Source organism: Gorilla gorilla, chromosome 13 (genome assembly GCF_029281585.2).
Source record: "Gorilla gorilla gorilla isolate KB3781 chromosome 13, NHGRI_mGorGor1-v2.1_pri, whole genome shotgun sequence".
NCBI lineage: Eukaryota > Metazoa > Chordata > Mammalia > Primates > Hominidae > Gorilla > Gorilla gorilla.
Genome location: NC_073237.2, coordinates 94815590 through 94843479, shown reverse-complemented (window position 1 = coordinate 94843479; position 27890 = coordinate 94815590). Strand labels below are relative to the sequence as shown.

Genomic DNA, 27890 nt, shown 5'->3' with positions numbered 1-27890 from the left:
AGCTTGTGTTGGTCACCATTCTAGGTGCTGTAGACACATCAGTGAGTGAAACAAAGTCCCTGCCCTCAAGGAGCTTACATTCTAGTGGAGGAAACAAATGATTTAAAAAAATAATGAGCAAATAAATTTAAAATATGTCAGATGATAACAAGTGCTAGGGAGATAAAGTAAAGTTAAGGGAGTAGGAAATCCCATGCAGAGAGTGGTGAAGTCAAGGAGAGCCTCAAAGAGGTGATGTTTGGGCAGCCACCTGAAAGCAGTGAGGGGCAGGTTATAAGGAGACCTGAGAGAAGAGGGTTCCAGGCAGAGAGAACAGATGCACAAAGGTCCTGAGGTGGGAGGGACTCTGGAAGTGCTGGAGCAATGTCAGGAAGGCTATGATGACTGGAACAGGGTGGGTGTGGGAGAAGTAGAGTGGTTGGTGTGGAGTGGAGGTGGGGCAAGAGATTTGTGGTTCTTTTAGGATATTTGTGAAGACTTTGGCTTATACTTTGAGTCAGTTGGGAAACTATTGGAGAATGTTTTGGGTTTTGTTTTTATTGGGAAAAAATTCACATACCATAAAGTCCACCATTTTAAAGCGTACAATTAAATGGTTTTCAGTATATACACAATAATGTGCAACAATTACCACTATGTAATTTGAGAATATTTCATCACTCCAAAAAGAAATTCCACATCCATTAGCAGCCACTCATTTTCTCCGGCCCCCAGCTGTTAATCTACTTTCTGTCTCTATAGATTTGCCTATAATGACATTTCATATAAATGGAATTACAAAATATGTGGCATTTGTGTTAACTTATTTCACTTAGCATAATGTTTTCAAGGTTCATCCATGTTGTAGCATATATCAGTACTTCCTTTCTTTTTTATGGACAAATAATATTCCAATTTGTGGATGTAACACATTTTATCATTCATCAGTTGATGGACATTTCAGTTGTTTCTACTTTTGACTATTATGAATAATGGTGCCATGAACATTGTGTACAAGTTTTTGTGGGGATGTATGTTTTCATTTCTCTTGGATTTACACCTAGAAGTGGAATTGCTGGGTCATTTGGTAACTCTACGTTTAACATTTTGAGAAACTGCCAAGCCATTTTCTGGTTTGCATCAATGGATATACCATTTACATTCCCACCAGCAAGGTATGAGGGTTCCAGTTTCTCCACATCCTTGCAAACACTTGTTATTTTCCATTTTAAAAAGAGATTATAACCATCTTAGTGGGTGTGACATGGTGTCTCATTGTGGTTTTGATGTGCATTTCTCTAATGAATAATGATATTGAACACGTGTTCATGTGCTTATTAGCTATTTGTATATCCTCTTTGGAGATATGCCTATTCAAATCCTTTGTCCAATTTTTAATTGGGTTGTTTGTCTTTTTGTTATTGAGTTGTAAGCATTCTTTACATATTCTGGATTAGATCATATCAGATAGGTGACTTGCAAATATTTTCTCCCATTCTAAGGGTTCTTTTTACTTTCTTAATGGTGTTTTTTTGCACAAAAGTTTTTAATTTTAGTGAGGTCAAATCTATCTTTTTTTCTTTTGCTGCTTTTACTTTTGATGTCATATTTAAGAGACCATTGTCTAATTCAAGGTCATGAATACTTCAGCCCATGCTTCCTTCTAAGAATTTTATAGTCAGATACAATCCCTGATCTTTGATCTCTTTTGAGTTAACTTTTATATTTGGTGTGAGGTAAGGTTCCAACTTCATTCTTTCATATGAAGCTATTCAATTGTCCCAGGACCATTTGTTGAAAAGATTATTATTTCTTCATTAAATGGTCTTGGCACCCTTGTTGAAATCGACTGACCATTGTAGTATGGATTTCTTTCTGGACTACTGGAGAGTTTTTTTTTCAATAAGAGGGATTTTATCTGACTTAGGTTTTTAAAAGTGGTGCTTTTGGCACCACCGAGTAGAGGGTGGTGGTGACTTGAACTAGATAATGAAAATCAACCAGATTCTAGATATTTTTGACAGTAGAGCTGACAAGATTTCCTGATGGAATGAATGAGTGTGTGAGTGATAAACAGTGAGGCATCAAAGATGGCGCCAAAGTTTTTGATCTGAGCAACTGGACAGAATGAGTTATCACTTCTCAACTTGAGGGAGAGTGCAGAGGAGCAAGTTTCCTTGAAGGGGGTCAACAGTTTAGATACGCCTGTTGAATATCCAGATGGAGAGGTTGAATAGGCTATTGGATAAATGGGTCTGGCATTCATATTTACATTAAACCATATTGGCATTCCACTGTTTGTTGTGCTGTTTGTTTTTCTTTTAACCAATTCATCTATTTTTTTCTGTAAGTACGTATGATAATTTATATTTTGCCATGATTGTGCCGTCTTTGTCAGGTTTAGTTTTCAGGAATATTCTAGTTTTATGACAAAAGTTGGAAAGCTTTCCATGTTTTTAGGTGCCCTATACAGTTTACAGATACGAATTAACTGCTCTTTGAAAATAAAAAGGTGTGTCTATGAAACCATCCAGGATTTTACATTTTTCAGTCTGCCCTTTTTACAAGTTATCTCTGTAGCTTCTTCCATGCTTATTGATTTTGGCTTTATACTCCTTAAATGGATTTAGTAACATATTTTCTGGAAAATAGTCCATTTCTTTGGGATCTTCAAATTTATTAGCATATATTTCAGGACAATTTTTAAAGACTCTGTTTTTTTGTTATATGCCCTTTCTTGTTTTTCTCACTTTTCCCCTTGATTAGATAGTTTGCTTCTTTTATTGATGTAATTAACATCTTAAATTCTGTGGGAAAGAAATGGTTACATTTTTTATTATTTTTTCAAATGAAATTAGAAATTAAACCTGGATCAAGCACTCCATCTGCCAGATACACTAGGGTCAGTGTCTCTGTCTTGAAGTATCACCCCTCTCTAAAATGACCAACAACTCTGGTGGGTTTTCTAATGGAAAGCTGGGAGAGCCAGCATTCTGCAGCCGTTGCTTCCTGCTGCCACTTGAGTGTGCTGTGGACACTGGTCCGACTGGTTACTGCTGCTAATCTAGGTTCCCGGTTGCACTTCCTAGCATCCTCAAGCCCCTCCTATAGATCTAGAACTTCTGTTGGCTTTCTCTTCAGATATCCACATCCCCACAGGTCAGAGAGGGTTCCTATTAGAGCTCTACTCCCAAATGGTCCTGTTATTCCATTTTGCTACGTAATAGAGCTACATGTTTATCCTCCTTCTTAAAGCAGCTACTTGATTGCTTGAGGCAGTGGGGGAGGTCTACTTGCTTCTCCTTTAAAGATTACTCATCTTTTCAGACATTTCTCTTGCTAAAGAAGATAGCAGAAAAACACAAGTTAAGTCTTCAGTACAGCATCCCATTATCTTGTTTTTTAACCAAAGGACCAGCTCTTGGATTCTTACTGGCTGTGCTTTGATTTATCTACTTCTTAATTTATTTTCTTCTGCTTTTCTCCTGAATAATACCTTCCCTTTATATGTAGGTTTCTTTCACCATTCTTCTTCTAACTTCTTAATTTGCATATTTATTTTTTACTCTTGTTTTGGTTGCTATTAAGCGTATTTAAGCATATAAATGTCTTTGATTACAGCTTTGATGAAATCCTATAGTTTCAGCTAAATAATGTCTCATCCTCATTATAATAAAACTATGCTACAATTGTACTTTAAGTTTAAAATATCGGTCTTCTACTTCCCTAAGTGCCAACCTAGAAATGCAACAATATCTATTGTAAGTTACATAAATCAGTACACTTGTTTACTCTCCATCCCTCACTGCCTCTAATTCTGTATTGTTATAATCTGAGTTTTAATTTGATTTTACTCTTTACATTGTGGATATGCTTTTTTCAGTTGCTATTTGAGATGTTCACTTTATTTTGAAACTATACTACAATAACTATGATTTTAAGATTCAAATCCATATTTACATGACTAATTTCTTCTGACATGAGTCAGTTTCATGAGTTATGTCTTTTGATTTATCTCTCTGTGGCATGAGTATATCTTTTGTTTTTCAGGAAGGTCTTATGAGTTTTATATCTATGCCCTTGCATAAATCACAATTTCTCTCTGTATCTTTGCCTATGAATGACAAGTTATCTAAGTATAAATTTCTATGATCATAAGCTCTCTAGACATTACATCAATGTTGTAATAAAGTCTGATGCAGTCTGATTTGGTTCCTTTGGAGATAAAGTTTTTTAGTCGCCTGTACCAGTTGCTTGTAGGATTCTTTCTTTATTTTTGATACTCATAAAGAAAAAACGGCGCATAGCTGATTTTTGTTTTGTCTAAAATATGATTACATTTTTATTCGAAGAATCTGGTCTTTCTTCTGATTGCATTAGTTTTCTTTTATTATATCTTTAATTATTACTCTTTTGTTCTGATATCTTTTTTAGAAATATCAATAATTCATGAGTGAGCCTTTGTAGTTTATTCTCCATATTTTTGTTTTCTCTCTGGTCATTTTAATCTTAGTCCTTTTCCTTCACATTGTGAGAGAACATCTCAAGACTGTCCTCCACAATATTCATCAGTTTTTTTTTTACAATTAAATTCTGCTCCTTGTTGCTTCTAATGCTTCTTAAAATTCTCATAACATTATTCATTTCCAGTCATTATTATATTAACTATGCCTGGTTTCTTTTATCTCAGTTTCTTTTCTCGTATATTTTATTTTTTAGATTTAGAATCCAGATTTTCTTTAACCTCCATGAAATACAAAATGGGTATTACAATTTACTTTTATTTCCTACAGCAATTCTTTTTAGAGATGATATTCTTTCTTTGCTTGCGTTCCTTGTTTGTTTCCTTTATGTTTCAGAAAGTTTTCATAGGTTCCATATGCATTTTATGCCTTCCATGACCTGGTATTCGCTTACAGCATGGGTGAGTTCTTCTTGAGTCCCCTCATTGTTTTATCTAGATGCTGTTAGATTCTTCACCTTGGATATTCATCTGGAAGACTGGATGATAACATTTTATATGACCAGCCCAGGGACAAGCAGCCAAGGGATTAGGAAACCATTTGGTGGTGTGGGCCTTTCTTGTTTAAATGGTTTCTTCATGAGTTTGTCAAACAGCTGCTCCAGATGTGCAGAGATCCCCCTGGCCTCTGACTTTGTTTACTTGCCTGCTGTGTCTGCAAGGTGCCTAGGCCTGTCCTGGGGAAACTGGACTTCAATAGGCTTTGCTTGTTCGTAGATCTAATGACCCAGCCACTCCTAAAGGCTGTTGGGTTGCAGGGTGATAGGTGGACTCCTTAGTGAGAGGTAGGCCCTGCACCCATCTGTGGCCCAGCCTCCCCTCCAGTACTTACTCACCCATCAGAGGCTGCGAGGTCAGTCTTGTCAGCACATCCACCCTCCCTACAGCACCGCACTACTTTCTCAGGAAGGAGAGCCATGAGTCAGCCTTCAATCTGGTTCTGTTGGCACTGTACCTAGGAGAAATTCCTCAAAGTTGGTGGCACATTGATGGCACTCTTTCCTATTTTTCAAGGCTGAAGCAGATTCCCCCCTATTTTTATATTCCCTTGGTCCTTTCTGTCACTTTCAGAAGGAGGTAGCTTAGGTGGGAGTTGGACATCTGTGCTTAGCTTTACCATCTTTCTCAAAAGTTTCATAGTTAACATTGTTTCCTATACTTTGTACTTTGGTATATAGACATATGAGATTCCCTGAGCATTTCCTGTTCCATGGCCCCCCTTTTAAAATTCCTCATATATATTGGCTTTCTTCATATCTGGTTTTATAGTTTTTCCTGAGCACTTTTCCTCTCCTTCTCAAGTTCCAGTTTAGCATCCTCTCGATCAGATGGAGAATTCTCCTGCCAAACATGGTGTTGCCAGTCTTGGGGCAGTGAGTTCTGTCCCTTGCCAGGGACTCATCATCTGGCGTCCTGAGCCACATCCTGGCCTTCAGCAATATTGATGGAGTTTCCCCACATCCTCCCTTCTCTGCCAAAGTTATGCCCTTTAAGTGGAAACAGAAGAAACCATTCCCCTGCCTCCAAGTTTCCATCCCCTTTGAAAGCCTTGTGCTTCACTAGAGAGCCATTTTGGATTTCTTCTGGCATACCCAGACCCTCCTGGGTGAGTCAGCAGACGTGGGCAGCAGGCGTTGTGGGGAGGGGGTTGCAGAGGCTCCTCCATCACTGCTTGGCTGCCTGCCCCAGGAAGACAGCACATCACACAATTTGCCATATCAAGTCTGTGAACAGCTGCCTCCCTACCCTCCGTGGGGAGTCACCAAGCTCCACACATCTGCTCCTTCTGGGGGTGGTGAAAAGATTTCTCCCATCACAGGCACCTATGAATCCCCCTTGGGGTTTCGTGAGGTATAGAGTAGCATTCTCCTGCAGAAAGCCCATAGCCAGCCTTCATGAGAAGATATACCTTTCAGGATTTAGTATCAGTGGCATCACCATCACTTCCTCTCCTTCCCCCAATCCCATGGCATGTTTTCTCCACCTCCCCTTCTTGACTTTGTCATTTCTGATAATGAACACTGCCATTTATTGAACCTTAGCCATGGTAGACACTTAGCATGTATTAGCTTACCTTTTCAAGAACTCAAAGACAAGTTGTGGTTATGCCCTTTTAACAGACAAGAAAAAAAGCTCAGAGAGTTTCTTTACTCACCCAAGGTAGCCCAGCAGTGGGGACATAGCTAGCATGCTAGTCTAGAGTCACCTGACTCGAGTTCATGCTTTGCCTCTCTCCCACAGCCTTCCTAGAGGGAAAAATAGAACCATAGGCTCTTTATCCTGAGTCTAGAACAGGGGTTTGCAAACTGTGGCCTATGGATGAAATGCAGCCCCTTGTTTTCATAAATAAAGTTTTATTGGAACATAGCCACACCCATTCATTTGCACATTGTGTATGGCTGCATTTGCAACATTATTGGGAAAAAACATGTAAGTCCTGCAAAGCCTAAAGTATTTACTATCTGACCCTTTACCAAAAAAAAAAAAAAAAAAAAAAAGTTGCCGGCTCCTAGTTTCCAGCATAGGCTATTGTAGAAAGAGAGACTTTGAAGTTAAATCCCAGGCTCCCTACATCCTAGCTGTGTGACCTTGGGCAGTTGACTCAACAGCTCTGAATCTCATTTTATTTACCCATAAACTGGTCATAATTGTACCTTTTGGGTTTACACCCATGCCCGCAAGGAGTGATATACGTTTGAGGGCTCCACATATGACAGGCACTCAGTAAATGAGTCCCCACTGTTGCTCCGGCCTTTCCTGTCTATCATGGATGTGCAGCCTTCTCTAATTTTTCTCTTCCCTTCTGGAGCATTCTGGCAGTTCTGCCTAAGAACCCTTGCTCTTCTCTGATAACTGGAGCACAGAGAAAGCACAGATGCTCCTCAAGCCTCCCCCTTGAAACGCTGGGCACCAGGTGTTAAGTGACACCCACCTCAGGCAGATGCATAGGGTGTCCTGTGGTCTCATTCATTCCCTCATTCAGCCAGTGCTGACTGAGCCAGGCCATTATGCCAAAATCTGACAGGGGCTCAGACAGAGCCTTCAGGCCCTTCAGTTGCTCACAGCCCAGGGGCAGATGGACAGATTAACAAGCCATAGCAATAACAGTAATCTTGGTGCCTCCAGATTTTGGTCCCCTTTGGAAAATTCCATTCAGACTCTGCAGAGTAAATACCTTCCCTGGAGTCTCTGAGTACTGCTCGTAAGAAGATACATTATAAAATCTGCTTAGTTTAGCACAGTTTCAGACCCTGCTCCCAGGCTGGCAGCCTGCTCAGCACTTTGGTGCAGTGTCCACCCCAAGACACAGTCGGCTCACCTAGACCACCAGCTCCCTCCCAGGGCACACACTCAGCACCTCTACAGGATGGGGCTGGCTCCATGGGCTTCGTGGGAGGGGAAGCGCAGACTGTCTTTGCTGACCTTGAGGGAGCTGTCCAGAGTTTAGATCCTCTCCATACATGAGCAGCCCAGCATCCTCCCCCAGACACCTGGGCTGGCTGTGGGGCTGAGGGGACCTCATGCTCTGTGCTGCTGCAGTGGATTCTCTGGGCTGTTGATCACTGAAGATCTTCCCAGTTACTCCAGAGCAGGGCCGAGAAAGCAGGGCCTGGGAGGAAGAAGCAGGGGATGCCAGTGTTCAGAAGGGGTGAGTGCATCTCATTGGAGAATCCAGAAGGACTTCATGGAGGAAGGGCTATTTACCATAGGGCTTAAAGGGTAAGCAGGACTTAGACATAGGAGGGCTGAGGTCCGGAACTTAAAGGGATTCGCGCATGCATGGTCAGTGGTGAAATGAATTACAAAGTATATCTTATAATCTTAGGTGAAAACATATGGATATAAAAATTATACTTTGATGATTTCTACCTGAAAAACTTATATCTACAGTATTAACGTCCTGGCAAGAAACAGATGGCATCTTCAGAGCTGAAGTCCGATTTAGGGGAAGTACTTTAGGCAGAGGCAATGGAATCAACCAGGACTACTGCAGCCCCAGGGGCTAGCAATGGTTGGAGTCACGAGCATCAACTGCTCTGGAGGACAAGGGGAGGGGCAGTGCTACTGGAATTGGGAGGAGCAGCCGCTTCACACGGGCTCTAACCAAGCCAGGGAGCAGCCAAGGGAAAAAATACCCTGAACTCTTTCTCGCCTTCTTTCTGACTCCTCCTGGGGCCTCCCATTGGCTCTCTTTCACTGAGCTCCCATAGGCTCCCTAACTCCCACTGGGCTCCCATTGGCCCTCTGACTCCTGCTAGGCTCTCACTGGTCCTCTGACTCCTGCTAGGCTCTCACTAGTCCTCTGACTCCCGCTGGACTCTCACTGGTCTTCTGACTCCCGCTGGGCTCCCATTGGCCCTCTGACTCCCACTGGGTTCTCGTTGGTCTTCTGACTCCTGCTGGGCTCCCATTGGCCAAGCCTAGCTGGAAGTCAGAGGACCAGGCCACTCACGTGCTGCCCTATCTGAAAGTTCTAATTCCATGAAAAAAGCAGGGCAGGGCAGGGCAGGCTGGCACATGTGGATGAAAGCAAATGGGAATAACCAACATGATGAGATATTATACTAGTTGGATTAGTGTACTGGGTACAGGGATAGTTTTATCACTTTACTCCTTTCCTCACTTTCAATGAAGTTTAGACATTATTTTGAAAAGCTTAAAGTCTTTGAGTCACTATGAGGGTTCTACAGCAAGCAGCTGCGTTTCGGGCTCTCAGCAGGCAATATTGTCATCTGATAACTTGGTGGCAATGTAGTGGTTTGGTCCAAGCTGACACATATGTGGGTGGAGGGTGAGCCTGTTCAAGGTCAGTTTCGCCAGGAGAGGGACTCTCTTGGGGCTCAGCATACAGGAGATTTGTTAGCCAGTGCCCACAGGAAGGGATGAGAAAGGTGGGACTGGGTGGAGGAAGAAGCTGACACACAATGAAGTTGCAATAGGAACCTCAGCCAAGCTTGCCCATGGGGAGCTATGGAGCTAGGATAGCCCTTCAGAGAAGTCCCAAATAGAGACCAGAAGGCTGGGCCAGTTACTGGGTGCAGGCGGTCCTGGGGAAGGTGTGTGACCTTGAATGAGGCTGCCTCCTTTATTCAAGGGCAAATCCGGAATGAATGCCTCTGTCCATTGGAAGATTCTGGCAGTGCACCATAGTATCTCCATCAGAGGGCCCTTAGGAACAAAGGAGTTTAAGCTAAAGGGCCACTCAGACTGGAGCACACTAAAAAGGGTGTCTCTCAAATCTGGCTGTGCAACCAAGATCTCACAGCATTTTGTGCAAACACAGATTGCTGGCCTCTCTCCTGTACCAGTGTCTGAATCGCTCTGTTGGGGCCCAGAAATCTGTATTTCTACAAAGCTCCTGGGAAGACGCAGATGCATAAGCATCCTTGGAAGCTGCTGCCCTAAACTCTGAGCCCAAGGGTAGTTGATATCGGGGAGATTTCCAGGTCTGTTTAGCGCTACCAGGCAACTGCTCTGTGCCAAGCCTTGTGCTGGGTCCTGGAACCCAGGAGCTAGGAGCCAGGATCACCAAAGATGGTGCCACCCTCGGGGTCAGGAATGGGGCTGGGTACTGCCTGGGAGCAGCGCCTTTCTTGGATTTTGGAAAGGGTCCTGAAAGGGCTGCAACTGGTGGCTCTCTTGGGGGCTTACTGTTCTGTTGCTGCCGTTAAATAAATGGCTTTGGGCAATATTGGTCTAGAGGCAAGAAACTGGGTTTGAGTCCCAGCTCCGTGCCTAGCAAGTTGTGTGATTTGGGGCAAGTCTCTATCCCTCTTGGGACCTCGGTTTCCCCAGCTGTCCAATGAGGGCTGGTGAGTTGGTATGTGGCAGCCTGGTTCTGATGGTCTGAGCTCAGCCTCTCTCAGACATGAGGAGTAGGCCTGAGAGTGTCAGCACTCACTCTGCCTGCTGGACAGAGGGCTCCCTTTGCAGACCTTGGGGCCAGGAGGTGAAGGTGGAGTGCATCCTCAGTGTTCTTGTCTCCTTCTTTTGTTACCATTCTCTGATTGTGATGCCCTTGCTTCCTGGATATGTCCAGTTCTGCCATGCTTCTCTTTCCCATATGTCCTCATCGCTTGATTTTTGCCAGGCTTTATATCTAGCATGGATACACAGAGAGGCCCCAACACAGTCTCAACTCCCCAGGGCCTGCCAGTCTAGAGAGGGATGCTCAAGGAGGAAAGCCACTCACTGGGTCCTCTCCCTGCAGGAACCACCTAGGGGCCAGGCCAGTGCCACCACCCAAGCTCTTCCTCTCTTCTTCCTCTACTCTCCCCTCCTGGATGTTCGGAATTCAGAGAGACATGAGTTTCAGTCTTGACCCTCTGACTTACTACTTGTAAGGCTTTGGGCAAGTGACTTAATCTTTCAAGTCCCTCATTTGTGAAATGGAAACAAGAATGGGATCTGCTTTGTAAGATTGTTGAGGATGAAATTCACTCCAGAGTCAATCCTGGTGTGTCGCCTGTGGCCCCCTTCCTCCCTGAGGGCTTGGAGTGAGTGATGGGGGTGGGAGAGGGGGAGTGGAGGGAAGGGAAGGAGGAGAGGTGGGCTCTGGGAGCAGTTTGCACCTATGCCTTTTGCTGTCTGTGCCAAGGGGAGTCCCAGCCCTTCAGTTCCTCACCTCATTCCACACCCCAAATCTGAAGCCCTGGAAGAAGGGAGCCAGTGGAAGCCAAGAAGGGGGGTTTGCAAATGCTAGGGGCTTAGGATGTTAGAGCAGAACATGAGTTGAGGACAAATCACCCACTGTGGAATCCAGAACTGGAAAGAAAGCTGCTCATAAAAAGTGCAGTGATTTCCCAGGGTCTCAGAAAGGAGTCTTTTAAACTCCACCTTGAAGTGCAAAGGTGGACAATTTGATCCCACTGCTCATCCAGCTTATGGAGTGGCCTGAAGCTGTCCTATTTCTGCAGGGGTGAGAACATGTACCACCTAGGCAGCTCCCCATGGGCAAGTTTGGCTGAGGCCTCTCTTGCAACTTCTCAGGTTTGAGAATTTGAGACGTTCCTTGGAGATGCAGCAGTCTCGTCTGCCCCTCCATCTGATGCCTGAATCCCTTCTACAGCCTGTGCAACCCACCTCTGCTTGCACACCTGTCGTGGCGGGGAGCTCAGTCCCACCTGGGGAAGGGTCCATCCTTCCTTGGCTCATTCTCTTGTTAGAAAGTTCTGTCTCTGAGGGAGCTGAAATCTACTTCCTGGTGGCCTCTCCCACTGGTACTGGCCCTTTCCCTGAGGCCCAGGTGCCACGCCAGTCCCCTGGGTTTGGTGGCAGTTCTTCAGGGATACACGAAGTGATATCTCACAGGCCTAGACTTCCCCATGTGGCCGCCTGCCATCCCCTCCACCATTCTTCAAGAGACAAGAGCAGGGATGGGGCTCAGAGAGCCAGGGAATGGTTTTTATTATTATTATTATTATACTTTAAGTTTTAGGGTACATGTGCACAACGTGCAGGTTTGTTACATATATATACATGTGCCATGTTGGTGTGCTGCACCCATTAACTCGTCATTTAACATTAGGTATATCTCCTAATGCTATCCCTCCCCCCTCCCCCCATCCCACAACAGTCCCCGGTGTGTGATGTTCCCCTTCCGGTGTCCATGTGTTCTCATTGTTCAATTCCCACCTATGAGTGAGAACATGCTGTGTTTGGTTTTTTGTCCTTGCGATAGTTTGCTGAGAATGGTGGTTTCCAGATTCATCCATGTCCCTACAAAGGACATGAACTCATCATTTTTTATGGCTGCATAGTATTCCATGGTGTATATGTGCCACATTTTCTTTTTTATTATTATTATTATTATACTTTAAGTTTTAGGGTACATGTGCACATTGTGCAGGTTAGTTACATATGTATACATGTGCCATGCTGGTGCGCTGCACCCACTAACTCGTCATCTAGCATTAGGTATATCTCCCAATGCTATCCCTCCCCCCTCCCCCTACCCCACAACAGTCCCAAGAGTGTGATGTTCCCCTTCCTGTGTCCATGTGATCTCATTGTTCAATTCCCACCTATGAGTGAGAATATGCGGTGTTTGGTTTTTTGTTCTTGCGATAGTTTTCTGAGAATGATGATTTCCAATTTCATCCATGTCCCTACAAAGGACATGGACTCATCATTTTTTATGGCTGCATAGTATTCCATGGTGTATGTGTGCCACATTTTCTTAATCCAGTCTACCGTTGGATATTTAGGTTGGTTCCAAGTCTTTGCTATTGTGAATAGTGCTGCTATAAACATACGTGTACATGTGTCTTTATAGCAGCATGATTTATAGTCCTTTGGGTATATACCCAGTAATGGGATGGCTGGGTCAAATGATATTTCTAGTTCTAGATCCCTGAGGAATCACCGCACTGACTTCCACAATAGTTGAACTAGTTTACAGTCCCACCAACAGTGTAAAAGTGTTCCTATTTCTCCACATCCTCTCCAGCACCTGTTGTTTCCTGACTTTTTAATGATCGCCATTCTAACTGGTGTGAGATGGTATCTCATTGTGGTTTTGATTTGCATTTCTCTGATGGCCAGTGATGATGAGCATTTTTTCATGTGTTTTTTGGCTGCATAAATGTCTTCTTTTGAGAAGTGTCTGTTCATATCCTTCGCCCACTTTTTGATGGGGTTGTTTGCTTTTTTCTTGTAAATTTGTTTGAGTTCATTGTAGATTCTGGATATTAGCCCTTCGTCAGATGAGTAGGTTGCAAAAATTTTCTCCCATTCTGTAGGTTGCCTTTTCACTCTGATGGTAGTTTCTTTTGGTGTGCAGAAGCTCTTTAGTTTAATTAGATCCCATTTGTCAATTTTGGCTTTTGTTGCCATTGCTTTTGGTGTTTTAGACATGAAGTCCTTGCCCATGCCTATGTCCTGAATGGTAATGCCTAGGTTTTCTTCTAGGGTTTTTATGGTTTTAGGTCTAACATTTAAGTCTTTAATCCATCTTGAATTAATTTTTGTATAAGGTGTAAGGAAGGGATCCAGTTTCAGCTTTCTACATATGGCTAGCCAGTTTTCCCAGCACCATTTATTAAATAGGGAATCCTTTCCCCATTGCTTGTTTTTGTCAGGTTTGTCAAAGATCAGATAGTTGTAGATGTGTGGCATTATTTCTGAGGGCTCTGTTCTGTTCCATTGGTCTATATCTCTGTTTTGGTACCAGTACCATGCTGTTTTGGTTACTGTAGCCTTGTAGTATAGTTTGAAGTCAGGTAGTGTGATGCCTCCAGCTTTGTTCTTTTGGCTTAGGATTGACTTGGCAATGTGGGCTCTTTTTTGGTTCCATATGAACTTTAAAGTAGTTTTGTCCAATTCTGTGAAGAAAGTCATTGGTAGCTTGATGGGGATGGCATTGAATCTGTAAATTACCTTGGGCAGTATGGCCATTTGCATGATATTGATTCTTCCTACCCATGAGCATGGAATGTTCTTCCATTTGTTTGTATCCTGTTTTATTTCATTGAGCAGTGGTTTGTAGTTCTCCTTGAAGAGGTCCTTCACATCCCTTGTAAGTTGGATTCCTAGGTATTTTATTCTCTTTGAAGCAATTGTGAATGGGAATTCACTCATGATTTGGCTCTCTGTTTGTCTGTTATTGGTGTATAAGAATGCTTGTGATTTTTGTACATTGATTTTGTATCCTGAGACTTTGCTGAAGTTGCTGATCAGCTTGAGATTTTGGGCTGAGACGATGGGGTTTTCTAGATATACAATCATGTCATCTGCAAACAGGGACAATTTGACTTCCTCTTTTCCTAATTGAATACCCTTTATTTCCTTCTCCTGCCTAATTGCCCTGGCCAGAACTTCCAACACTATGTTGAATAGGAGTGGTGAGAGAGGGCATCCCTGTCTTGTGCCCGTTTTCAAAGGGAATGCTTCCAGTTTTTGCCCATTCAATATGACATTGGCTGTGGGTTTGTCATAGATAGCTCTTATTATTTTGAGATACGTCCCATCAATACCTAATTTATTGAGAGTTTTTAGCATGAAGGGTTGTTGAATTTTGTCAAAGGCCTTTTCTGCATCTATTGAGATAAACATGTGGTTTTTGTCTTTGGTTCTGTTTATATGCTGGATTACATTTATTGATTTTCGTATGTTGAACCAGCCTTGCATCCCAGGGATGAAGCCCACTTGATCATGGTGGATAAGCTTTTTGATGTGCTGCTGGATTTGGTTTGCCAGTATTTTATTGAGGATTTTTGCATTGATGTTCATGAAGGATATTGGTCTAAAATTCTCTTTTTTGGTTGTGTCTCTGCCAGGCTTTGGTATCAGGATGATGCTGGCCTCATAAAATGAGTTAGGGAGGATTCCCTCTTTTTCTATTGATTGGAATAGTTTTAGAAGGAATGGTACCAGTTCCTCCTTGTACCTCTGGTAGAATTCGGCTGTGAATCCATCTGGTCCTGGAATTTTTTTGGTTGGTAATCTATTGATTATTGCCTCAATTTCAGAGCCTGTTATTGGTCTATTCAGAGATTCAACTTCTTCCTGGTTTAGTCTTGGGAGGATGTATGTGTCAAGGTATTTATCCATTTCTTCTAGATTTTCTAGTTTATTTGCATAGAGGTGTTTATAGTATTCTCTGATGGTAGTTTGTATTTCTGTGGGATCAGTGGTGATATCCCCTTTATCATTTTTTATTGTGTCTATTTGATTCTTCTCTCTTTTCTTCTTTATTAGTCTTGCTAGCGGTCTATCAGTTTTGTTGATCTTTTCAAAAAAACCAGCTCCTGGATTCATTAATTTTTTGAAGGGTTTTTTGTGTCTCTATTTCCTTCAGTTCTGCTCTGATCTTAGTTATTTCTTGCCTTCTGCTAGCTTTTGAATGTGTTTGCTCTTGCTTTTCTAGTTCTTTTCATTGTGATGTTAGGGTGTCAATTTTGGATCTTTCCTGCTTTCTCTTGTGGGCATTTAGTGCTATAAATTTCCCTCTACACACTGCTTTGAATGTGTCCCAGAGATTCTGGTATGTTGTGTCTTTGTTCTCGTTGGTTTCAAAGAACATCTTTATTTCTGCCTTCATTTCATAATGTACCCAGTAGTCATTCAGGAGCAGGTTGTTCAGTTTCCATGTAGTTGAGCGGTTTTGAGTGAGTTTCTTAATCCTGAGTTCTAGTTTGATTGCACTGTGGTCTGAGAGGCAGTTTGTTATAATTTCTGTTCTTTTACATTTGCTGAGGAGTGCTTTACTTCCAACTATGTGGTCAATTTTGGAATAGGTGTGGTGTGGTGCTGAAAAGAATGTATATTCTGTTGATTTGGGGTGGAGAGTTCTGTAGATGTCTGTTAGGTCTGCTTGGTGCAGAGGTGCGTTCAATTCCTGGGTATCCTTTTAACTTTCTGTCTCGTTGATCTGTCTAATGTTGACAGTGGGGTGTTAAAGTCTCCCATTATTATTGTGTGGGAGTCTAAGTCTCTTTCTAGGTCTCTAAGGACTTGCTTTATGAATCTGGGTGCTCCTGTATTGGGTGCATATATATTTAGCATAGTTAGCTCTTCTTGTTGAATTGATCCCTTTACCGTTATGTAATGGCCTTCTTTGTCTCTTTTGATCTTTGTTGGTTTAAAGTCTGTTTTATCAGAGACTAGGATTGCAACCCCTGCCTTTTTTTGTTTTCCATTTGCTTGGTAGATCTTCCTCCATCCCTTTAGTTTGAGCCTATGTGTGTCTCTGCACATGAGATGGGTTTCCTGAATACAGCACACTGATGGGTCTTGACTCTTTATCCAATTTGCCAGTCTGTGTCTTTTAATTGGAGCATTTAGCCCATTTACATTTAAAGTTAATATTGTTATGTGTGAATTTGATCCTGTCATTATGATGTTAGTTGGTTATTTTGCTCGTTAGTTGATGCAGTTTCTTCCTAGCCTTGACGGTCTTTACAATTTGGCATGTTTTTGCAGTGGCTGGTACCAATTGTTCCTTTCCATGTTTAGTGCTTCCTTCAGGAGCTCTTTTAGGGCAGGCCTGGTGGTGACAAAATCTCTCAGCATTTGCTTGTCTGGAAAGGATTTTATTTCTTCTTCACTTATGAAGCTTAGTTTGGCTGGATATGAAATTCTGGGTTGAAAATTCTTTTCTTTAAGAATGTTGAATATTGGTCCCCACTCTCTTCTGGCTTGTAGAGTTTCTGCTGAGAGATCAGCTGTTAGTCTGATGGGCTTCCCTTTGTGGGTAACCCGACCTTTCTCTCTGGCTGCCCTTAACATTTCTTCTTTCATTTCAACTTTGGTGAATCTGACAATTATGTGTCTTGGAGTTGCTCTTCTCGAGGAGTATCTTTGTGGCATTCTTTGTATTTCCTGAATTTGAATGTTGGCCTGCCTTGCTAGATTGGGGACGTTCTCCTGGATAATATCCTGCAGAGTGTTTTCCAACTTGGTTCCATTCTCCCCGTCACTTTCAGGTACACCAATCAGACATAGATCTGGTCTTTTCACATAGTCCCATATTTCTTGGAGACTTTGTTCATTTCTTTTCATTCTTTTTTCTCTAAACTTCTCTTCTCGCTTCATTTCATTCATTTCATCTTCCATTGCTGATACCCTTTCTTCCAGTTGATTGCATCGGCTACTGAGGTTTGTGCATTCGTCACATAGCTCTCGTGCCTTGGTTTTCAGCTCCATCGGGTCCTTTGAGGACTTCTCTGCATTGGTTATTCTAGTTATCCATTCGTCTAATTTTTTTTTCAAGGCTTTTAACTTCTTTGCCATTGGTTCGAATTTCCTCCTGTAGCTCGGAGTAGTTTGATCATCTGAAGTCTTCTTCTCTCAACTCGTCAAAGTCATTCTCCATCCAGCTTTGTTCTGTTGCTGGTGAGGAGCTGTGCTCCTTTGGAGGAGGAGACGTGCTCTGATTTTTAGAGTTTCCAGTTTTTCTGCTCTGTTTTTTTCCCATCTTTGTGGTTTTATCTACCTTTGGTCTTTGATGATGGTGATGTACAGATGGGGTTTTTGGTGTGGCTTTCCTTTCTGTTTGTTAGTTTTCCTTCTAACGGACAGGACCCTCAGCTGCAGGTCTGTTGGAGTTTGCTAGAGGTCCACTCCAGATCCTGTTTGCCTGGGTATCAGCAGTGGTGGCTGCAGAACAGTGGATATTGGAGAACCGCAAATGCCACTGCCTGATTGTTCCTCTGGAAGTTTTGTCTCAGAGGAGTACCCGGTCGTGTGAGGTGTCAGTCTGCCCCTCCTGGGGTGTGCCTCCCAGTTAGGCTACTCGGGGGTCAGGGACCCACTTGAGGAGGCAGTCTGCCTGTTGTCAGATCTCCAGCTGCGTGCTGGGAGAACCACTACTCTCTTCAAAGCTGTCAGACAGGGACATTTAAGTCTGCAGAGGTTACTGCTGTCTTTTTGTTTGTCTGTGCCCTGCCCCCAGAGTTGGAGCCTAGAGAGGCAGGCAGGCCTCCTTGAGCTGTGGTGGGCTCCACCCAGTTCGAGCTTCCCTGCCGCTTTGTTTACCTAATCAAACAACTAACTCAGCAGTGGCGGGCGCCCCTCCCCCAGCCTCGCTGCTGCCTTGCAGTTTGATCTCGGACTGCTGTGCTAGCAATGAGCGAGACTTCATGGGCGTAGGACCCTCCGAGCCATGCGCGGGATATAATCTCCTGGTGTGCCGTTTTTTAAGCCCATTGGAAAAGCGCAGTATTAGGGTGGGAGTGACCCGATTTTCCAGGTGCCGTCTGTTACCCCTTTCTTTGACTAGGAAAGGGAATTCCCTGACCCCTTGTGCTTCCCTGGTGAGGCGATGCCTTGCCCTGCTTCAGCTCATGCACGGTGTGCTGCACCCACTGTCCTGCACCTACTGTCTGGCACTCCCCAGTGAGATGAACCCGGTACTTCAGTTGGAGATGCAGAAATCACCCATCTTCTGCATCGCTCATGCTGGGAGCTGTAGACCGGAGCTGTTCCTATTCGGCCATCTTGGCTCCTCCTCCCCAGGGAATGGTTTTGAAGTCGGCTTGCTTTGGTGCTCTCAGGTGTGATTTCTTAATATCCGTCTTCTAGTTTGGTGTCAGAGGCTCACTTTGCATATTGCTGATTTCCTATAGAAGTTTCTATTCATCATCTTAACTATATAGCCTCCCTGTTTTATTAATACCCAACGTTTTTGTAAACATTGGTTTGGTCCCTCAAGTCTGGAACAATTAAAGCAATGGGCAGTTTGTCACAAGGAAAGCAATAAGGTCTGATAGCTAATTTCATTCCCCAACAGCTCGGCGTAGCCTGACTTCACCGACTGCTCCTAGAGTGGGTGAGGTCCTTGGAAAATGAGGGCCAAAGGGAAGACTGATGGTTGGGGATGCCCAACAGGAAATTTTTGTCCATTATCCAAGAAAGGTGCTTGGACCTGGTCCTGCTTCCTCAGGCAGCCCCTGTGCTAGGCATCTGGAGGGGCAAGAGGTGTCCCAGATGGAAGGTGTGTGAGATCTCAGGACATTCTGTTTAGCCGAGAAGAGGGATCTTGAACCCAGGACTGTGGAGTTCAGAGGATAAGTCACTGCTAGCCTGGGAACAAGGGAAGGCTTCAAACAGCATGTTGGCATTTCAAGATGTATGGGATCTCAGGGTGAAAGCTTATTGTATCAGTTTCCTGTTCTGCTGCAACAAATCATCATAAATTTAGTGGCTTTAAACAGCACAAATTATTATCTTATAGTTCTGAAGGTCAGAAGTTCAAAATCATTGGGTCAATATCAAGGTGTTCTTGATTTTGGCTGGTTCCTTCTGGAGGCTTTAGGGGAGAATATTTCCTTGCCTTTCCCACCTTCTAGATGCTGCCCGTGAGCCTTGGTTCCTGGCCTCTTCCTCCACTTTCAAAGCCAGCAGCAGAGCATCTTTGAACAAATTTCTTCTCTGACTCTGACTTTTCTACCTCCCTCCTTCCCTTATAAAGACCCTTGGGATCATGTTGGGCCACCAGGATAATCCCAGATGGTTGCTTCATCTTGACCTCCTTAACTTCATCCTGTCTGCAAAGTCCCCTTTGCCACATAAGGTAACATATTTTAGGGATTTGGACATGGACATCGTTGGGGGAAGGGCACGAATCTATCCATCACTGATGATTCTTTGGGATTTCTAAAACTGAGAAATCAGTTTTCCATCAGCCTGGCTGATCAAAAGAGGGATTTGATTTGATTTGAAAGCCAGAGCAGCCCCAGTTGCCTTCTTGAAATTGGGCCGAGGGTGTGTTTCTCCCCTACAGTATGTGGTTCTGGGAGACAGGCCTCCGAGGAGCAGTGGTGGGCTGGGGAGAGGAGAAGCCTGCAGCCTCCCTGCCCTCCCTCTGGAGGACTTTCATAGTGCAGTGATAGTGCTGAGAGCTGGCATTGTGGGTTGGGTGTGGGGGCCTGTAGCTCTGCCAGGTGGGATCTCTGCTCCCAGTTGCCATGTAGGCCAGCTGGATTTCCAGCAGGTAGGAGCTGCCATGAGGGCTTGATGTGTGTAGCTGGGCAGGCCTCAGGTCACAGGTGCCTGACACTCTCTGCCATTGCGAGGGAGGCAGGGAACTGTCCCCAGGGAACTCCAGCTGCCCTCAGGCCCCATATGTCCCCACAGGGGTGCCCCCAGAGCACCACAGCTCTCACCAGATTTCTTCCTTCACTGGGGCCCTGATAGAGTTCCAGCTAGCGCTGCCCCTGGGACTCACCCCTGCATCTGCAGACTGGGTCTTCAGCCTCAGCATGCAGCCCAGCCCTTGCGAAGTTGCCTCATCCCTGCGAAACCAGCTCAAGATGGGTCTAGTGGGCTCAGAATATTAACCTCCTCCATCTAAGAGTGGGTGGCCATGATGCAGCCTCAGCATGCACTCATCCATGCTCTCATTCACCACAATTCTGGGCACCTACTATATGCCAGGCACTACACAGGATCCTGAGATCAAAACAAACCAAGTGCTTCCCTCCTGGAGCTGACACGTCCATGGGGAAGAAAATGTTACAGCCCCCATACTCATGGTCATCTCTTTGCGAGTCAACTCAAAGTCAGTGATGCAGACTCCTGAGCCCTCCACTGAAGCTCCATGAGACCAGCGCCCCTGTCCCAGGCACCCACATTTCCACGATGCACAGCGTATGGTCCTCCACTTGTTTCCCTGCTTTTGGTAATTCTGGAGGTGTAAGAAATACCATTTATCTTTGGGACAGACAAATGGTGCCATCAAATAGAGGGAAACTGGGGTTCCATTCCAGAGGCCTTGACATGTGATGTGAGCATCTAGATTGGATAGGAAGCCCAGGCTTCTCCACGGGAACCTGCCCCAGGTGTATTAGTTTCCTGTGGCTGCCGAAACAAATCACCACAAACTAGGTGGCTTAAAACAACAGAAATGTATTGTCTCATAGTTCTGGAGGCCAGAGGTCCTAAATGAAGGTGTCAGCAGGCTTGCCCTGGAGTCTCTAGGACAGAATCCTTGCCTGCATCTCCCAGCTTCTGGTGGCTCCAGGTGCTCCTTGCCGGCAGATGCATCACTCCACCCTCTGCCTCTGTCTTCACGTGGACTTCCCCTTCATGTCTCTGTGCCCCAAGTCTCCCTTTGCCTTTCTCTTATAAGAATCCTTAACATTGGATTTATCCAGGATGATCTCATCCCAAGATCCTTCAGTTAATTACGTCTGCAAAGACCCTTTTTCCAAATGAGGTCACATTCACAAGTTGTCAGGGTTAGAACTTAGACCTATCTTTTTTGGAGGTCACATTTCAAGCCACTGGCTCTGCACTGTGAACATGCATGGGTCACACACACACATGCACACACACACACACACACACACACCTGGATACAGCTGGATATATACCCACAGGCATTCCCCAAGTACAGGTATTCCCCTTGTGTAGCAGATCTAATACATATTCAGTTACACACTTGCCCTTTACATTTTTTTCACCTACATTCAAATCTGGTTACAGATGATTAAGAGCGAATTTATTTGTAGAAATCTAAAAAGTAGGTGGCTCCATTTTTCAAAAGGAATGCTCTCTTAATGAATGCACATCAGGTTGGACAGGCAGAAATACACCACATGGATAATTTTTTTTTTTTTTTTTTTGAGATGGAGTCTCGCTCTGTCGCCCAGGCTGGAGTGCAGTGGCGCGATCTCGGCTCACTGCAAGCTCCGCCTCCCGGGTTCACGCCATTCTCCTGCCTCAGCCTCCTGCGTAGCTGGGACTACAGGCGCCCGCCACCACGCCTGGCTAATTTTTTGTATTTTTAGTAGAGACGGGGTTTCACTGTGTTAGCCAGGATGGTCTCGATCTCCTGACCTCGTGATCCGCCCGCCTCGGCCTCCCAAAGTGCTGGGATTACAGGCGTGAGCCACCGCGCCCGGCCTACATGGATAAGTTTTTAAGCATATGCCCCAAATCTTTGAAAGACCTCACTATCTATCAAAGCCACCTTCTCCGTCATTAGAAACCTATGGGGTTTTTTGGCATTGGGCCAAAATCTAATTTCCTGAACCATCTTACCTGTTGGTGCTCCAGCACCACGGGGGTGTGCAGAACCAGGTGCCGCCCCTCTACATGACAGCTCTCCTGTGTTTGAAGTCGGCTTTGGTCTACGCTCTCCAGGCTAATTTTTTAATTAGCTTAAATTAATGGCAGTTCCTGGGGAGCTCCAGCCCCAGTAAAAGTGGCCTGAATTATTCAAAGATTTGAGTGTTTCAAATGCCTGTTTATCCTAATTAGCATCTTAGCTACAGCGGTGCCCTCTGCCTCTAAGGAGCCACATTTTAACATGTTCCATATTTTAATGGATTTTCCTTGAATGAACTGTTTAATCAAGTGAAGACACATTTCATGAATGAATAGAAGTAAATCTATAATTATACACTTTAGTCAGGTAAGAGGAGTGACATTTCGGCACAATTCATGGCTATATATAGCGAGTGCATTTGAATGACAAAGTAGGTTACCTCAGCTTCCATAGGAGAGCTGAGAATTCGCTTTGCTCTCAAGTTCATTTCGTAACCTAATTAGAATTTTCAAAGAGTTGTAAAGTGCATGTGGCGCAGCCCTGGTTCTCCCCATCTTTACCTGGATCTGTGCCTTTCTGGATGGTTCCTCTGCTGGTGCAGTAGCCTCATTAGGGAAGTTGTCTGGGGAACTACTGGCCATAGAAGCTGAGTGCCTTGAGATCTCTGGAGCTCTCTGCAGCCTCCAGCCACTGGCTGTGAATTTCACTTGCCCATGGGAGCCTTCTCTGTGTGGGACACGTGGTCTGAATGCAGTAGCAAGTTGCTATAACAATATTCTGCTTCTCTCTTCTCCCTTTCTTGCTTTCTCTCTCGTGTCCTCCTGCCTCCTTTCCTTCTCTCCATTTTCTCCTCTGCCATAGTCAGGTTCTGCTCAGGGTGCTAAGGGCCAGGAGTAGAAGGGCCTGAGGATTAAAGATGAGATGTACCTACTAGAGGGGGCAGGAGAGAGCAGGGGAGCAATCCTGGTGCCCTGGGTCTGGAGGAGATGGGGACAGGGGGCTCAGGGGTTTTCAGACAGGCTGGCAACCCAGCTGTAAGCTTGATGATTCTGTTGCTCTTACCCCAATCAGTAGCCACTTTAGCTACACATTGGAAACTCCTGGAAAGCTCTAAAAATACAGATGCCTGGGTCCTATCCCAGAGGTTCTGATTGGTTTAGGAGGCAGTTAGGGCATCAGCAGTTTCTAAAACTCCCCAGGTGATTCCAACATGTAGTCCCAAAGTCTTTAGGTGACAGCAGCCCCAGCCAGCATCCTAACCACAACCTCCTGAAAGACCCTGAGCCAGAAACCCCCAGTTAAGTTGCTCCCCATTCCTCACCATGGAAACTGTGGGGGACAGTGGATGTGTATTGGTTTAAGCTGCTACGTTCTGGGATAATTTGTTGCACAGCAGTAGATGACTAATACAGATTATTAGTTGTCCTGAATGTACCCCCAAGCCGATCACTTCTTGCCACCTCCCGTATCATATCATCTAGCCTCCAGAATCCCTCGCCCGGACCATTGCTGGAGCCCCTCCCTGCCCTTCCTCTTCCCCTCATGTCCCTGCCCCTCAGTGGTCCCACAGAAGCCTGAGCAACTGTCTCAAATCATAGTTCTAATAATGTCACTCCATCACTTAAAACTTCATCATGGGTTACCACTGTGCTTAGGGCCGAGACCTGATCCTTCACGTGAACTGGAAGGCCTGTCCGGGCTGCCCTCACCCACCTCTTTCTCAGTTCATTCCGACAGCCTCCCCCAAGCCCTGCTTTAGGCTCTGCATTAAGCCCGCTAGGACATTCTTTTAGTTTCTCCACCAGCTCCCTCCCGTCACAGGAAGTACACATGCTGCTCCTCGGCCTGGAATCCTTCCCCCTGCCCCACCTCCTGGCCTGGGGCTGACTTCTCTGCCACAGCCTCTCCCGGGAGCCTGCCCCTGAACTTGAGCGTCCTTGTCTCAGTGAACATTTACACATTCCCTGGGACAGTCAGCTGATGAATGCCTCTTGCCCTCACTAGACAGAGATCCAGGACAGTGAACAGTTTTGGTTGTTAGAGGCCCAGTCCTACCTCAGACGGTTCCTGAAACAGAAGAGATGTCAATATCAGAAATGAATGAGTGGGTGAATAAGTGAGTGAATGAAGGAGTGGGACTGGTAGGGACAAACAGAGCCCATTCTGGAAAATCCAAAGTGGTGAGTGGCTGCTCGGAAAGGTACTCAAGTCCAGAAGCCAGGCAGTGACTGGGCATGAGATAGAATTTCAGTCCCAGGAATGAAGCAAGAGCTCAGATTGAGAGCCTGAGGTCAGAGAAGGTCCCTTTCCAGGCTGACTGGGGGCTGCACCCCAGGGCTCCTGATCTCAGGCCCCTCACCTTGCATCCATGGAGGGCAGGAGTGTCCAGTGCCAAACGGGGGGATTCATAGGAGCCAGGGGTTCACTGGCCCTACCTGTGGGTAGCAGGGAGTTGCAGGGGTTAGGAGCCTGGCAGGGCATGCAGATACAGTCTTGGGGCCCTAAAGCAGAGACAGTGTGGGTGGAGAGCACAGGCTGGCCCACACACTGAGGTGGCGGGTCATGCAGTGATTTGATAAACCCAAGGCTGGGTGATTCTAGAGAGAGGGCAGTACCCGGCGTCCTCTGGCAGCTGTTCTGTGTTTAATGGAGAGGTGCAGGCTTCAGAGCAGGGAGGAGGCCTTGCAATAGAGTGGCACTGTGGCTTTCTCAGAAGTGGGGACCAGCCTCCCTGATGGGACAGTGCAGACCCACATTAGGCTTAAATAGGTCACATGGACTCAATTAAATGCTGAGTGAGAAGATTCTTCCGAGTCATCCGTTTACCTGCACTCCCTTCCCAATTCCATTTGCTTTCCACCTTTTTCTCTGATCTCCTTTTCCTCCTCAAACCCCTCCCCTTCTCCCCCTATGTCTTGCAGGCATGGATAAAGACTGCACTCCCATGTCTAGTGTGTGGACGGAGGTTGTGTGCTCAATCAGTTGCAGGAACGAAGCCATTGTGATGGCTTTATTGGAGTGACAAGTCCCTGTCACTCTCTTCACCACAGCACCGTGAACCAGCTGGGAGGGAGGTTGTGGGCAGACGCGCTCGTCTCTGCTGTTCAGACGGCTGATCTGACCTGGCGGCATTTTCTCCTGCTCAGCATGAGCGAGGCTGTCCCCACTGCTGGCTTTCCCTCAAAGCCATGGATTTCTCCTGGCTCTTAGCTTTATGAAAAATGTGCGACTTCCTAGAACTTGAAGTCTGAGTTGAAATATTAACATTCTTGCATTTGGCTGTTTGGTTCCCAAAGCTGCATGGGAGCCTGAGGAGTGATTGGTCTCACCCTTTGTGACCTTTACGCTCTCCATCAGCCTGTGCCTGTGTTCTCCCTAAAGGGTTCTTGGTCCCTGCCTTGGATTATCAATCATTTACTTAAAACTGTCCTCTGAGTGTGAACCACTTTGTTGCTACCCTGATAAAGGCAAGCAGAACTGAGCCCAGTGCTCTAGGTGTGGTCTGAGATGGACGACAGAGAGGGATTGTCCCTTCCTTCATTCTAGATGTGATACGTTTTAAAAATAGTTCCTGGCCAGGTGCAGTGGCTCACGCCTATAATTGCAGCACTTTGGGAGGCCAAAGCGGGTGGATCACTTGAGGTCAGGAGTTTGAAACCAGCCTGGCCAACATTGCGAAACCCCGTCTCTACTAAAAATACAAAAATTAGCAGGGTGTGATGGCGGGCACCTGTAATCTCAGCTATTTGGGAGGCTGAGGCAGGAGAATCGCTTGAACCTGAGAGGCGGAGATTGCAGTGAGCCCAGATCATGCTGCTGCATTCCAGCCTGGGCGAAAGAGTGAGACTTTGTCTCAAAAAAAAATTAATTAATTAAAAAAAAAAGGAACAGGGGGCGGGGAAGGGGGGGGCAGTGGTTCCTAGTCTTAATCACCCTTTGTTAATTGCCTTGCTCAGTTAATACATTCTGGTCTCCTAACCGAGGGGAAAATATCCAAGCCATTAAAATTGTTTTTCTCACAATTATCATCGTTTACTTAAAACTTATCCTGCTTTGTTTAGAATGTGGTTCTCTAAACATGTATCAGAATTACCTGGAGAGCTTGTTAAAACACAGGGTGCTGGACCCCACCCTGGAGTGTCTGATTCAGTAGTTCTGGGTAGAGCTGGAGAGTTTGCATTTTTAGCAAGTTCTCAGATGGTGCTGGTGTTACTGGTGCAGGGGCTACTGTTTGAGAACCACTGCTTCAGGGACATGCTTTCTGGCACGAACTCACATGGATGGGCCACACCAGTTCTTGTAGCGGGGGTGGGGAGGAGGTGTCAAGTCAACAACTGTTGCCTCCAAGCCTCTTATCGCAGATTATTTATTCCAGGGGCTCTGACCCATCCGTTCTCTCCGCGCCAAATGTCTTTTCGGCTCCTTGTGGATTTGTTCCTTGGCCAGGTCCTGGATCCGCTGCTCCAGAAACAGGGACAGTTTTCCCCTTTGGGTAGCCCCAGAGGCCCTGGCCTTTAGGGAGCCCAGTCCTTCCTTACCTCCTTTCCAGCAGCCCTTGGTGCCTGCTCACAGCGCTCCTCACTCCCTGTCAATCTGTGTCTCCTGCCCTCCTGGGGCTCCCTTCCAGGTGAGGGGCAGCCTTCTAACCTCCCCTGCCCATCATTACCCATCTCTCCCCATCCCTCCCAGGATGCCCAGAGCTTTCAGCAAATCAGACTCCTGGTGGCTGCCTCACTTGGCCCAATATGCAGATTAGGCCCCCAGGGGCACCCCCTGCCATTCTTTGTGTGTGTGTGTGTGTATGTGAGTGTGTTGTGTGTGTGAGTGTATTTTATTGGGAATTAAGAGTTATTCCTTTCCCAGAAGAACGTACTTCTATTTTTATAAAGGAGATTAATAGAAAAAAGGAAATAATTTTGCAGAAATGTAGTTAATGGCAAGATATTGGCTCCAGTTTTTTTTGTTTTCGTTTGTTTGTTGTTGTTGTTGTTGTTGTTGTTGCTGTTGTTGTTTGAGACAGAGTCTTGCTCTGTTGCCCGGGCTGGAATGCAGTGGTGCAATCTTGGCTCACTGCAACCTCTGCCTCCGGGGTTCAAGTGATTCTCCTGCCTCAGCCTCCCAAGTAGCTGGGATTACAGGCACGTGCCACTACTGCCTGGCTAATTTTTATACTTTTAGTAGAGACAGGGTTTCACCATGTTTGCCAGGCTGGTTTTGAACTCCTGACCTCAGGTGATCCACCCGCCTTGGCCTCCCAAAGTGCTGGGATTACAGGCGTGAGCCACTGCACCTGGCCTGGCTCTGTTTTAAACAAGAGATAACTGCAGTTCCAGAAGGAAACCTAGGCATTTATAAATTTTCTTAGTAAATCTTCCATCAGTGCACTAAAGGGTCTTTCTACCCACTTAAGGAGCATGTAAATTTTTTTTCCTTGTGAGGAAGATCTATTACATTATTTCTTTTCCATGCTTTTGTCACTTTAAAATGCCATGTATAATATTACTGATTGCCTCCATTTGCTTTCCCCAGAAAGTCCATTAGGATAAATACTTGAGGTGAGCATAGACTCCTTGGTGCTGAGATTATGGGCGGTGAGTGGCTGACCTCACTGACCATCTGTTCTGGCCTGTTCTGGTTCATCGGGCCTCCGAAACTGTCCACATCTGGCAGAATCCAGAAGAGCCAGCCAGGACTGGGAATCACACTTCAGTTTCCTCATCTGTGAAATGAGGGGAGGGATGAGATGACCTCTAGGGTGTGTTTTGTCTATTCGTTTTGAGTTCTGACCACCTATAAAACATTTTATTCTGCCATGTTTATATATAGCTTTCATACACACATTAATACACACATGTGGATACCCAAGCTACTGCAGCCTTGATGCCTTGCCATTTGCCT

General features: G+C 45.3%; 1 protein-coding gene across 2 annotated transcripts in view; it reads left to right on the top strand.

Annotated features, from left to right (window-relative positions):
• The window catches only part of GABBR2 (gamma-aminobutyric acid type B receptor subunit 2), a 420187-nt gene that overhangs the window by 183558 nt on the left and 208739 nt on the right, over nucleotides 1–27890 (top strand). The gene's annotated exons all lie outside the window — the stretch shown is intronic.